At 43.8% G+C, this 13,242-nt stretch overlaps 1 long non-coding RNA gene across 1 annotated transcript; it reads right to left on the bottom strand.

Annotated features, from left to right (window-relative positions):
• Positions 1–238: 238 nt before the first annotated feature.
• LOC141920173 (uncharacterized) lies at positions 239–12,000 on the bottom strand. Its single transcript, XR_012622239.1, has 3 exons — positions 11,848–12,000; positions 11,588–11,726; positions 239–1,021 (listed from the first exon to the last, which is right to left on the bottom strand). It is a non-coding gene; the product is annotated as an uncharacterized LOC141920173 (long non-coding RNA).
• Positions 12,001–13,242: the final 1,242 nt, after the last annotated feature.

The raw sequence follows: 13,242 nt of genomic DNA, 5'->3' as shown, positions 1-13,242 counted from the left end.
GGATGAGGATGAGACCATTTCATAACCCAGGTAAAAGGAACAATTGACAGTGCAAGAAGGATGCCAAATCCCATCTACATAATTCTTGCTGTGAGGTACTGGCATTTCTGTCAACCGAGACATCAAAACTTGTGAGGTGTTTGCATGTGGCCACTACAGTCTAGGAAACATTGGACACTTACAAATAATTGCTATTAAAGGCTCTGTGTGTCTGTGGACTATCAATGATGCTGGATTTCAGGAGAAAGAAAAAAAAATACTGATTATTGTATACTGACTTTTTGTAATCTTGTACAATTGTAACGCAGCACGAGTGGGGATGGGAAAGAGGAATATTCTGGTTTATTTCCTAGACTGTTATAAAAAGAAATTTGTGTTAGGAAGGCACAAATGTAACAAGTATCACGCTGTATCTAAAGGTATCAGTGTTTGTCCTGTCTAAGAATTCTTAAATTACAACTGCAGCTTCATTTAAACTTCTGGGTTATGCTTGAACTAAACTCCAGAAAAGTATTGGCCTGCTCTTGGCATACAGCTGCATACCTCATAAACCTGTCAAGGTCAGGAAGGAAAGAGAAAATAATTTCTAAAAGAAAACGCACACGGGCAGCGGACAGGAGCATCTTTCCTGGTCATAACCCGCTAGGAAGCCCAATCCCCAGGTGAGTTTCCTTGTGCAGATCCAATCCTTCCAAACGACCTGACGTGTACAGGAAGCATCCATCCCACGGCTCAAGGCACAGCTGTGTGTTCCTGTGACGTGACAACAGACACAAGCCTGCACACTAGAAGAAGAGAAAGCTGAGGCTTGGAGATGACCTGGGCCAAGGACACCTTGCCCACATGTGTGCAAAATCTGATTTGTTTCACTGGGCCAGACTAGCATCTCCCTGGGATTGCAGGCAGATCAAGAAGAAGCTGTCTCTGGCGAATCACCGAGGAACTGGATGGGAGATGATCTCACCCGTGGGATGTTCTCCTCATTGTTTGTGAAGGGAGTAAGCCAGGATACTGAGAAATACTGTGTTTAAAATAAAAAATAAATTTAAAAAAAGCTGAATTGTTTACACACAGCCCAAATGTTTGGAAACAGGGAAGTCCTACCCAGGAAGGCAAAAGGAAAGGCACAGTTAGATTTCCAGGTCTCTAGGTGTGGACTAAAATTGGTTTAATAAATGAATCCACTGATCCTAGATGTATTGAGTGCAGGCCTTATTGCTGTTACAAACCACCTGACAAGAAGATTACTCACAACCTATTGTGGAGACAAAGGGAACGGAACTATCTGAATGCTTTTAGACACTGCAACGTACCCTCCAGCCTGAAGAAGAAGATGAGAAATCAGGATTAAGTGACCACTTCATTGCTAGCCACAGATTACTCAGGTTACTCATTTTCCATGCTGCTGCAGAACTGGGTAAGCAGGACTCAGACTGTCAAGTTCACCAGAACGCTGGGAAAAACATAATACTCATATGTGTTTACATATATATCATCACATGAAACTATTCTCAAAATCCATCCATCAATTTACATGCTCTGACATCTTGCTTGTATTGAGCGCTCTGAAATTCTCATCAGCTTTTCAAATATTCTCTCCTCCTGCAGTAGCAGGCAAAGCTTACTACAATTCATTTAAAGGCATTTAAAGATAAGGCGGGTTTAATATTATTTGGCGCGCTCTAACTCTTCAATCAGATCGCGTCTCCTCACTAATTTATTATAGAAGCTTCTAAAAGAGAAGTTCTACCTATGCAAGTAATTGCCATGTAAATTATTATAAAATCCCAAAATTCTTGGGAATTTCTTCAACGCTTTTGTTCTGTGATACACTGACATGTAAAATCGTCAGCTCACCACTGCTCGTGAGAATCTCTATCACCATGTGAAAACACAAACAGTGATAATCCTCTGAGAGGAACAGCAGACCGCTACTAAGAAGAAACTGTTTCCACCACATGTAAACCACAGCAAATCTCTTAGCTTCTCTCTACTTCAGCTCCCAGCATACACAGGGACAGCCCCTCCTCTTGCCTCAAGAGGTTATCTCAAGGAAAAATTATATCAAGGATCATGAGGCTCACTGACATTATGGATATACCAGACACATCACCAATATGCACACATTATGTCAAATTGCTAAAGTTATCCATTTATTTTCTGTGGCAAACGGGGTCCCTTCTTTCTTGGTTTGCACATAACATTAGGTGGGTCAGGAAGCCTTTCCATTAGAAACTAACCAATACTTTTTTCCCATTTTTATCATGGAAATGACCCTTTATAAGTCCTTTTCCTAACAACTTTGCCAAGTTACCTATCACAGGGAAAGTTTTCCACGGTACTCACACTGATGTTTTGGGACATATTTTAGTTAAAGTTTCTGAAAAGAGCAAGGAAAAAAAACCACCACATTCCTCTTACTTTGTCACAGGTGTAACAATTCCCATTTTCACAAATTCATATGCAAGTTGTAGGACAGGGACTTCAAACTTAAAGAGGATAGGGAGCATTTTCTATCAGGGAATATCTTTTTGCAGACGCTGTTAAAATTTATCTGGTTAAAACCACATTTTAAGCTTGTGGAGGAAGGCATAGCTCACACAAGTTTGATAAAGACTTGCTAGAGCTACCAAATACATGAAGACAGAAATTTCACAAGGCTTAAATTTGGGCTGATTCCAGGGGAATGGGAAGGAAAAATAAAAACAAGCCACAAAATAAAATAAATACAAAATGAAAAACAACTTGTGTGCAAAACATACTGGGCAACCTGATCTATAAGAATCAATGGTCATGCCACTTATAATACATCCAAATCAACTCATTCCATCTGTTCTCACCCTTACCAGAAGGGAGGGTCTTTCAAGACTTCCATAAGCATCTGTGTCATCCCTTAAGCAACGAAATTCAGGTTTCTGGAACAGCTGAAACGATTTGCTTCACAAAAAGAAGGAACATTACGGACCCAAACGAATAATTCATTTGATGACTTTCTTGTCTAAGTCAATACTGGAAATGGTTTAAAAGTTCATTAAATTGGTAGATTGAGAGAGCAAGGCACTGAAAGCTAAGACTAATACCCTGGGGTATCAATATAGAAACAATTCCATTCAGGACGTTTCACAAAATTTAGAAAACTTGCTTTGATATTTAGACTTCTGTCGGGTCTATTAATTGCAATCATCCAAAAACAAAGTTAACTGAGGAAGCATTGGGGCCCTTGTTCCATTTAGTTATGGAGAACTGTGGGGAGAAAAATGAAGGTGGTATTCAGTGTGTGCCCCATTCCTTCTGTTCCTTCATACTCAGAAACACCAGCCTCGCCGGATCTTTTTTCTGAGCTAATGCAAGTACTCTTACGCTTTGCTCTCAGAGAACATGAAAAACTGCACTAGCACGGGTCACGAAACCTCACTTCAAAATATCACGGGTAACGGTTGCAAGCCTTAAATACTATTCTGCTGTTTTCACCTTGGCTGACTGCTCTCCTTCAGTAAGTAGGTAACCTGTCTTTTTTTCCTTTCCTTTTGCTCACAGCTTCTCCCCACCTCCAGGAGGTCTCCAGACACACATACACTTACATACTTGCAGTCTTTTAGCGTGGCAGGTGTAGCAGTACTTTGGCAAAGTAGTCACTCTGTCCTTAGTGCTCTACTAGAATAAAAGGGTGAAGAACTACTGTACTGGGGGTTCGAAAAGGGACTCTAAGGCTGAAATAATCAGAGCTGTGAAAAATTATCTGGCTTTGCTAGAGCTTGAGGCAATTATTTTGTGTTTCAGCCATCATGGCTGCAACAATCGTGCTGTTCAAACTCACTCTAGTATAAAACCTCCTCGGGTCCATTCAGTATAGATTTCGTTCCAATCCAGAACTACCACAAACCTTGGAAAGCCTACTTTGATTTTCAAGCTTGTCATTAAAATCTGCCCCCATAAACATGTGCACATCAATTTCATACGATTTGAGTTTTCATCGAAGACTGAGAACTACCAGCCTTCGGCAGATTTCCACATGTGCAGGGGTGCACATGTCCATGTGTGTGAGGGAATTAACCATTTAAATTTGTGTCTGGAAGGACACTAAAAGGACTCCCCCATCCATTGGGCAAGACAGAATTTTTCATGAGGACAAAGAGCCCAGCTTAAACTGCTTTCAATGCACAGATTCAGCTCCTCCAGTAATATAAACTGATGTGGCTCTGCTCTGCTGAAGGAAAAAGAATTGTCATTATATGGTTCGGTTCAGTTCAGTTTGGCTCTGCTTCCTTCTTAGTTTCCCTCAAACTCAACACTTTGATACAATGTTTTGTTACAACGGTTAGAGGAAAAAAAAAAAAAAAGGTCTCAGGTAGCCAAGGAGTTGCGATAAAGGAGCACAGTCCCTGAGCACATTAAAGCATACTCTTCCTCTGCTAGAATCACTGGACACCTTTTCAGCCAAAGTCCACCAAGAAGCGTATTTGATAAAATTTCTGGTTGTTTCTAGAGAATCCTGGACTTTTCCAGGACCACACAGCATTTCATTATGACAATGTCACGATCACGACTGCTCAACTCTTTCTACAGATTGTCTCACGCTGATCTGCCATCTACATTTCTTTCTACGATAGGGTTTCAAAACATAGTTGGAGTAGTCAGCCTCTACTACTGAAAAATCATACTATTGCAGTGCAACAAAATCCACAGGCAGAAAGCCAAAATTATGCTGTACTATGCTGCGGATTTATGAATCTACATCCTCAGACTCCAGGAGGTATTAACCAGAGGTACAGCAGTAGTAAGTTGGGTGGATCAACACTTTGGGATTCCTTAAATAATAACAGAAAACTTGTAATGTATTAATTGTCAATGCAAAGAATACGGTCACGGTCCCTTAATTTAAGGGTGCAGAAATTTTATAATACAACAGGAATTGGCATCTGGCTAATTCACAAACATTTGCTTGAATGCTGACTCTGACCAACTGAAAGATTCTCCGTATTTTGAGGGAGCCATGAATTCATCCCATTTTCTTTTCCACTATCCATATTCACCGGTAAACAAAGAAAATCATACCACAGGGAGTATAATATCAGAGGTATTTTCCACTGCTATTTTAAGATACTCTTTCAAAAGAGCAAGTTTCTCTCTATCCTATGTAGCTTTTAAAGAGAACCACAAGCTGCTTACGTCTACTAGGTCCTTCAAAACTAAACAGAGAAACCCACTGGGAGGCAAAGAGAAATCTTTCTAAACCACAAAACAGACTGTTAATTGTCACTGGCCTCCTGCTTATTCCCTCCTACCCCTTGAGACAGGATATTGCATAATCCTTCTGCTGTTACTCTTTTGCCTAAAAACTGCTATTTGGGTACACATGGTAGTATTACAGTAGAAGAAAACACCTCGTGATCTCATAAAAGAATGACTGAATTCTTTAACCCCAGGAACCCAAACATAGCACCCTTTTAAGACCTCATACATGTATTTTTAGTGCCTTCCTTCCCAAAATGATGTTCAAGTATCTGCTTACAATACTGAAAGAAGAATATCTTGCTATGTATTTTACCCTTTATGATTTACAGGTCTTTTGATTTTCCGCCCCAAAACAAAAAAATAAGTGGAAAGACAACAGTGGGGGATCTTACAATGACAGCAAAGCTCAAGAATATTTGCAGTAACGGAAAGAAAGCTTTCAGCCTTCTCTCACGTAATTTATGCACTAATAACTGAGCATTACTTCATCACTGTCCTCAAGCATAATTGTCAGAAGACATTTGCATAGTTATCTAACAAAAAATTCTGTTTGGCAATCAACTTGAGAGAGTCTTCTATGTATAGGAACATATACGTATTCATTCTTCTTGAATAAAGCTACAGCTTCCATACTATACAGACTAATGCGGAACTTCTGAGTGTCTGTCATCGTCTTCACCCATGTCGTGTTTGCGCTCTCTTCCCTCTGAAGTCCAAGGGATACGATTTAGCCACCTGGGGCATGCAGTAGACCCCCAGCGCGTTCTCTGCTCTCCATCACAGCATCTTCACCTGACGCAGTGAGACAACAGGAGGGACAGAGCACTCGGAAGCCAAAACGGGAAAACCACTCTGTCGTTTTGCCTCTGGCTTCAGCTTGCACTTACGCAAGTGAAAAGTATCTCCCCTGTAAACCAGTGACAACAGTAAGACAAGCAGCTCTGCTCCATTTAGTGATCCCTGCCTTGTTTCCAGTTATTCTGTCATTTGAATTCCCCATTAAAAAAGTCACATCCCCGGCTATGTGAGGCTGCCACATGGTGACATGTTATTCTGTCCCTCTTGTCCTTCCTCTGCTCCTCAAATGTCACAATGAAAAACTTCAATCTCGTCTCATTCCCTCACCATTAACAAGAGCCAGAAGGTCAAAAGGAGGATTTTTAAGAATGTCAAAAATAAAGGCAGTTTCAAAAAAGCCCAAGTTTACACCTCAGGTGCCGTCTACTTCCAAGCAGAATCATAAGGATTGTATCCAGTCAGAAGGCAAGAGTACCAAATGAAACCTGGATTACTTCTAGCTTTTGAGCACAGAGCAATCAAAAAACCACATACTACACACAGTACTTACAATAAACTATTCCACTATAAACAGCTTGTGCAATTCAAACTTCTCTCTTTTTTGTTAATTCACGGCCACTGGAGATGGTCAATTAAAACCACCCACAATCTCACTGGAAGCTGAAGGATGTGGACAATGAACACAAATCCTTTAGAACATTTCTTTTCCCTTGCTTTCCTCAAAACCCAACTTTACTCTGAAAAATGACTACACTAGAAACACCTGTAGCAATCATCAGCATTATCCTCACTAACTAGTGAGAAGGCTTCTGCAGGTAGTAATGGTTCATGTCTTCCATCAAGCCTAAAGCCTAACACTTAATTGCTTTTACTGCCAAACACAGTCTTAATCATACTTGGCAACACGGTGTGGCAAGCTAACGTTAAAACACTTGCACAAAATTAATCAGAAGTGAGTTCATCATTTCAATTCTGATATAAACAATATTACATTAATTAAACACTTAACTGAGAACGTGCACTTTCAAAACTCCTGTCCCCCAAATCATTCCGACATGTTTCTGCTCCCTTCCACAATAGCAATGAAATGTCATCAGCAAGGTCATGGTTCAAAGTGATTTCAGGGCTGACTGCAAATCAATGCCAAATCACAGATTGTGTCTTTAAAAAAAAAAATTAAAAAAAAAAAATCTTAAGTTTTGATCAAGAGGGACTCGTACCTTAGCACGGGATGACGCTGTTTAAACAATTCCCTTAAAGATTCTCCCAGTCATAACCAAAACAAACCCCTGCCTAAAGACATCCAGGAAAACCAGGAAACCCAAAGGAATATTATTTCTAGTGTGAAATGCTGACAGCCCAAATACTGGGAGAATGCGCAGTTACATTCACCCAAATGGCCTCCGTTCAGGTTCTGCGCTTAGAAAAGCCAAAGCCAGACAAACGTACACTAATGAAAGCACAGCGTTTACAAAGGTACCAGCAGCACCATGGCGTGCAGAATTCCTCCTACCCTGGTCTTTCAGGGCACTCCTTACTCACCCCAGCACCAGCCAGATGACACTTGTGTTTGCACACGTTACTCGTACTTCCCCACCCTTCTTTGCTGCCATCATCACTTCACAGCAGAAACAGAAAATACCAAGGAGGTATAGCCTTCTCCCTTATTAGTTTTCTGTCTTACCTAATAAATCATTATTCTCCAGTGCATTCACGATTTTTCTGCTCCTGACTGCATCCTACTTACCCATATTGCTCTAACAGCAAGGGTTTCAAAACCAGACAGGCTTAAAAACTGTCCCATTAAAAACCTAGCTATGCCTTCATTATTTTTTCCCCTCTAAAACTTGAACACTGGTAATAACAATGGAGAGGGCTCTAATCTAGATACAGATGCCAACAGTTAACGGACACTTTTACTACTATATTGTCTTCATCTACTTTAGTCTACTACATATTTTATCCAGAGACCAAAGGGATAGAAGTACTCCTGAAGAGAAGTATATACCTGTACTCTAACTCCAGAGCATGACAAAAGTCAAAGAACCTGTTTTCTAGTTGGCAGCCGCGAAAAATTGGACAGAAACAACAGCTAGTGTAGAAAAAGCTGTTAGAAAAAGTGCCTTCTGCAATGCAACGTATCGCTGCAGGCAGACGTATTGCAATTTTTGACCATTAATCTCCAAGGTAAAACCCAAATATGCTTTGACACAAACATGGGCTTCGAGAATACTCGCTTTCATCGTATTCCAGTCTGCTGGATTACTTTACACAACGCGAAGATTCCCCATTCCCAGCACAAATCTCACGTTCTCACCTGTCCACATCAACACACTCGATAATGCAATTAGTACTATTGCTACACTAATGCCTACAGTGAATGAATGCTAATTCCTACATCAGATCTTTATTTAACTGAATGGATGACTCGTGCTTCTCTTAGCCTTCTGAAGTCACAGTGCATATAAACACCTGGCAGCCTTGGCATCATTAGCCTATTTATTACCTTTAGCAGGTTTAATATTGCGAGAATGGGAATTCAGTTCCTCGTTTCCTCCATTTTTCTCTTCCCCAACCCACCATGCACTAGGGATTTTGTGCCAAGATTCAGGAAAAGGAATGACGTTTCACAAGGAATATTAAGTACATCTCTTCCTAAGTCTGACCTTCTCTAGAGTTCTGCAATGGCCCCAGAAATAAGGAGACAAGCTCAGATTCAACTCATACAGTTGCTCAAAAAGCCATCAACTGTGCCATGTACTAACTGCAAATGAAAAAGAAAATCTCCAAATGACAAATGGCTTGCTTTCAAACAGTGCCTTCTCCCAGAAGTCTGTCTAATAGCAGAATCCTTGGAAACAGTGTTCCCATGGCCATGGATATTTGCTTCCATGGTATTCAGACAGTACCTTGCAAGTTCTGTACCACACATCTAAAAAAACATTTCCTTGAAGCTCCACTCTCCTCTTCAACCCTTGGAAATGCGCTGGTGCTGTACACAATTCCTGCATTGGCCCCATCCCTCTAATACATTAGATAAAAACTTTGACACACTCATGCTGCAAACATGTTTTCCTCCTATCTGCTGACACACTGCTACTTTCACAGTTTGCGAGGCTGTACAGGTAAAACGTAGTCGTCTAATCCAAAAGTTACCACAGTACTGATGGAGAGAGACTAGTAAATTCAGCTGCATTCCGATCACAAGTTATCCCCACACAAAATGCAATCACTCCTAGCAGCATTCTCCCTCACATGAAATCACTGTGGGGAAAGGCAATTTCTCACCAAACAAAAAGCTGACAAATTCGCCTGGAACCAAGAGAGAGAGCAACTGAAAAGAGAACTTACTTATCAACAACGAGGGATGTCCCAGAGAATTTAAATGTTCCAGAGATGCACTGAAGTGAAGAGGCTGTGCAACTCTCTTAAAAATAAATAAATAAAATGCTCATTTAAGGAGATTCCTGTTAATACTCATTTGTGGAATACAGTACAAACCACAATGGAATTTTGGGTCATTTCTGATATCCAATTTTGTTTCTAAGCAATACAAAAAGCACACCCAGAGAAAAGTTACAGTGAAAATAAAAAGGTACAGATTAATTGAATTAGGAAGAAATTTCAGTGCAGGCTGAGGTAAAGATTAAAAAAAAAAAAAAAACCAAGCAAATTCAGTTCCTGAGCAATTGATTCTGCTCTCAAGCTGTGCCACAGCATATGGAAAGCCACACAGAATGGGGCCACTCAGTCACATCCAGGACAGACCAAGATACAAGCTTAAAAAGACCTTTTTTTACAATAGAGACAGACTGTTTGGAACAGGAAGAAGGCAGAAGGCTTCCTTAGCATACATGGCATGTATATGTTCATTGGTATACGTTGTATGTATATGTTGATATGGTCTTTCTATAGAGATAGATAAGAAAAGCTACTCTAAATATCCAAAAAGAAATACTCACCTATCAGCTTCCTGCGCCTACCACAAACATACCTCCTACCTACCGCCCTTGTTCTCAAACCCACGCTGTTCTTTAAGGTCGAACCTTTCAGCCGGTCTTACCTATTCGGCTTTCCTAAGTTTCCAGGCTCTGGGACAACACATCAGCACGCTCATCCCTGGCAGAAAGGAAGTTTGGGTCGAAGGCAGAGTAAATTCAGTAGGCAAGGCAATAGCAATAGAGCACCGGGAAACAAAGCGCTCGGTCACAGAGCAATCCTGCGCTGCAGCTGGCTTCAGCCATCGCTTTATCAAACAGATTCCCTGGCTCCCTCCCCACCCTGCAGCACCAAAGGTCTCACTCACAGACAGCAGTTAATCATCAGATACGAAACTTGTCTCTCTTGGTAAGGAGATTTAGACGAGACAACATTATGTAATAACATGTTTTGTAGATAGGCAAACAACTCCATGACTGCAACATCACACTGAAAATCATTTAGTAAGAGCCTTCATAGGTACTGTTATTCCACTCTAAAATAATACAGCTACAACCCACAATTCATACGGCATTTTGGTTAAATAAGCATTTCTCCATCCCAAAAGAACTTCAACTACCATGAAATCTATAAAAGTCAAAACATGCTAGTAGGTATTTCTTAACCGTAAACACAGTGCTGAAGACAGCTTAGAAACATGAACACGTTAAATCACTCCAAATGTCTGAACACACCAATTTTCTCTGGAAAGCATACCCACGCGCCCCCAGCCTTACAAACCACATTCCTCAAACCGGACTCAGATCTACATACAGCAACTCTCATTGCAACTCTCACCTTCCAGATCTTCACTGTAATTGCTTAGATGCAAAACAGAAGCACAGACACCCCTGGATCTAATGGCATTTGGGGAAGAAGAACAGAACATGTATGAAGAAAACAGATATGAAGAAAAGAACCTATGTGGAGAGTGTGCTCTCAGAGATGGCACAGCTTTCCTGAGTATATGCATAATAGAGGCAATAAGGGTTCATTATGATCACCTGTTCCAGCCTCTCCTACGTAGAGCCCATAAGATTTCCCTCCCCATAGAAGTCCTGTTAGAAATAGAAAAAACATCCTTGGCTTAAAATTTTTTAATGATGAAAAAGCTTTATGAACTTGTTAGTCTAATGAGTGCTGCTATTTTTTAAAAATGCACCCTCTGTCTAGTCTCAGGATGTCCAACTTCAAATTTCCAACACTGGATCTTGTTAAATCTTTTCTCTCTTGGGTAAATATGCTGTTCCTCACCTTGACATTTCTAGGCAAGGATCCAACCACTTCTTTTGTCCTTTTGGAGCCACTCAAGACAACATATGCTCTGAGCGGTTTTACAGCCCGGGCCTTTTCAATGTTTTTTATACTGCAGTGGGCTGCACCTTGCACACAGATCTTTCACCTGAAGTGCACACAGCAAAACAGTAACACTTGTGCACCTCACAGGTAATATTCCCACCTCCTCCTCTATCTTCTCACATTCATGTAAAGGGCTACTCCCTGGCTGACTGCTTGTCAACCCTCCCAAGCCTTTCCAAAAATCACTAACCCTGGGGCACAGAATCCCCTCACTCACCACTCCTTGTGGTACGACTCCACACCGGCTACGCTGAAGTGCATATGGGCTAGCTGCGCTCGGGAACTATGAAGTGAGCCCACGGCTTTTATAGAAGTGGTGCTCAGCCTCCACCATTTACTCCTTTCTTTGTACAGTCCTATAATAAAATGGAAGTATAATAAGTAGACTATGTTTTCCAAAGCAAAATCCTGGAGGAAAAGTCTAGCTAGCACACAGCTGAGCGTTGATCTTCACCTGAGCACCACAGAGCCACTCACCTGCTCGGTGACGAAGAGGACAACGCAGCGCCTGTTCCTTATCAGCCCTTTCTGCCGAACGATAGCCACAGACCGCGTCACTGACGGGCAAGAACCGCCACCTTCAACTTGCATAGTAGCGTATGCTGTAAAGCATTAAAAAATAAAACTCAACCAAACACACAACCACCTCCCGGCCACAAGCACCCGCTCTCCGGAGGCGGGGGGGGGGGGGTGCGGAGCCGGGACCGCGCCGCAAGCTCCCCCCTCCTCCGCTCCCTCGACTCCTTCTCACAGGCGCAGAAAAACAAAACAAACAACCCCCACACACACAAAAACCAAACCACAAACCCCAGCTGCTATTAGGAAAGAGGGACTTACCAGGACCCTCGCCAGGAGAAGAAGAATGCGCACAAGCAGCAGCATCCCCGCCGCGGCGCTGGCTGAGGGCTGCGCCCGTCAACTCCGCAGCTCGGCGCAGCCGGGAGGTGAAGTCCCGCTCCCGCCGCCGCGGGGCTCCGCTGCGGGCTCAGCGCGGAGCGCACACGCCGCCCCCAGCGCGCACGGACCCACGGACACACGCGCGGACCCACACGCAGAGTCACGCACGGGCGGGCCGGCCCTGACGCCCGCAGGGGCCGCCCTGCGGCAGCCGGCCTCGCCCCTTCCCCGCCCGCAGCCCCGCTCGGGGAGGGCCGGAGCCGCCCGCCCGTGGTTCACCGCCCGGCCGTCCCCGCCGGGGGAGCCGCCTCCACCGCCCCGCGGGCGCCCCCCCGTACCTCTCCGCCGCTGCCGGGCAAGCCCCGCCGCCCCGCAGCGCCTCTCGCCGGCGGGGAGCGGCCGGCCGGGGGCCGGGGACGCGGCGCGGGAGCCGGCGCCGCCGGGGCCGTCCCGCGCTGCGGGGAGCGGAGCGGCGGGGTCGGGCGGGGCGGGGGCGCCTCCGCAGCCTCCCTTCTCCCTTCTCCTCCCGCTCCCCTGCCGCCCCCCCCCGCCCCCCGCCAGCGCAGGCTGCCCCCCCGGAGGCGGTCGGCGAAGGGGGCACGTCCCGCCGGCGGCAGTTGCGCTTCCCGCTACCGTCATCGCCACGTTTTCGGCGGTGGTTTAGTAGCGCGGAGCCAGCAGCCCAGGAGGCGAGTCACTCATCTCCCAGAATGGGCTTGGAAGGGGGGGGGGGGGGGCAAAAAGGTGTTTACAGTCTTACGGTTTGTCAACCCTTAGGAAACAGGAGCTGTCTCTGTTCGGCGCCCTGGGCGAGAGCAGCGTCCAAAAGGTAAAACGGTATTTAGGTGTATAATAAAAGGCTCTTGCCGTAGCTGGCCTCCCTACAGCTATACATAATAATTCTTAAGCTTTATGACCGCCACTTTTAATGGTTCAAGTGAGTTAGATTTATCGAACAGCTACAAGTATTACAAA

This window comes from Strix aluco, chromosome 2 (assembly GCF_031877795.1).
Source record: "Strix aluco isolate bStrAlu1 chromosome 2, bStrAlu1.hap1, whole genome shotgun sequence".
Classification (NCBI taxonomy): domain Eukaryota; kingdom Metazoa; phylum Chordata; class Aves; order Strigiformes; family Strigidae; genus Strix; species Strix aluco.
This window is presented reverse-complemented; position numbering and strand designations above follow the sequence as displayed.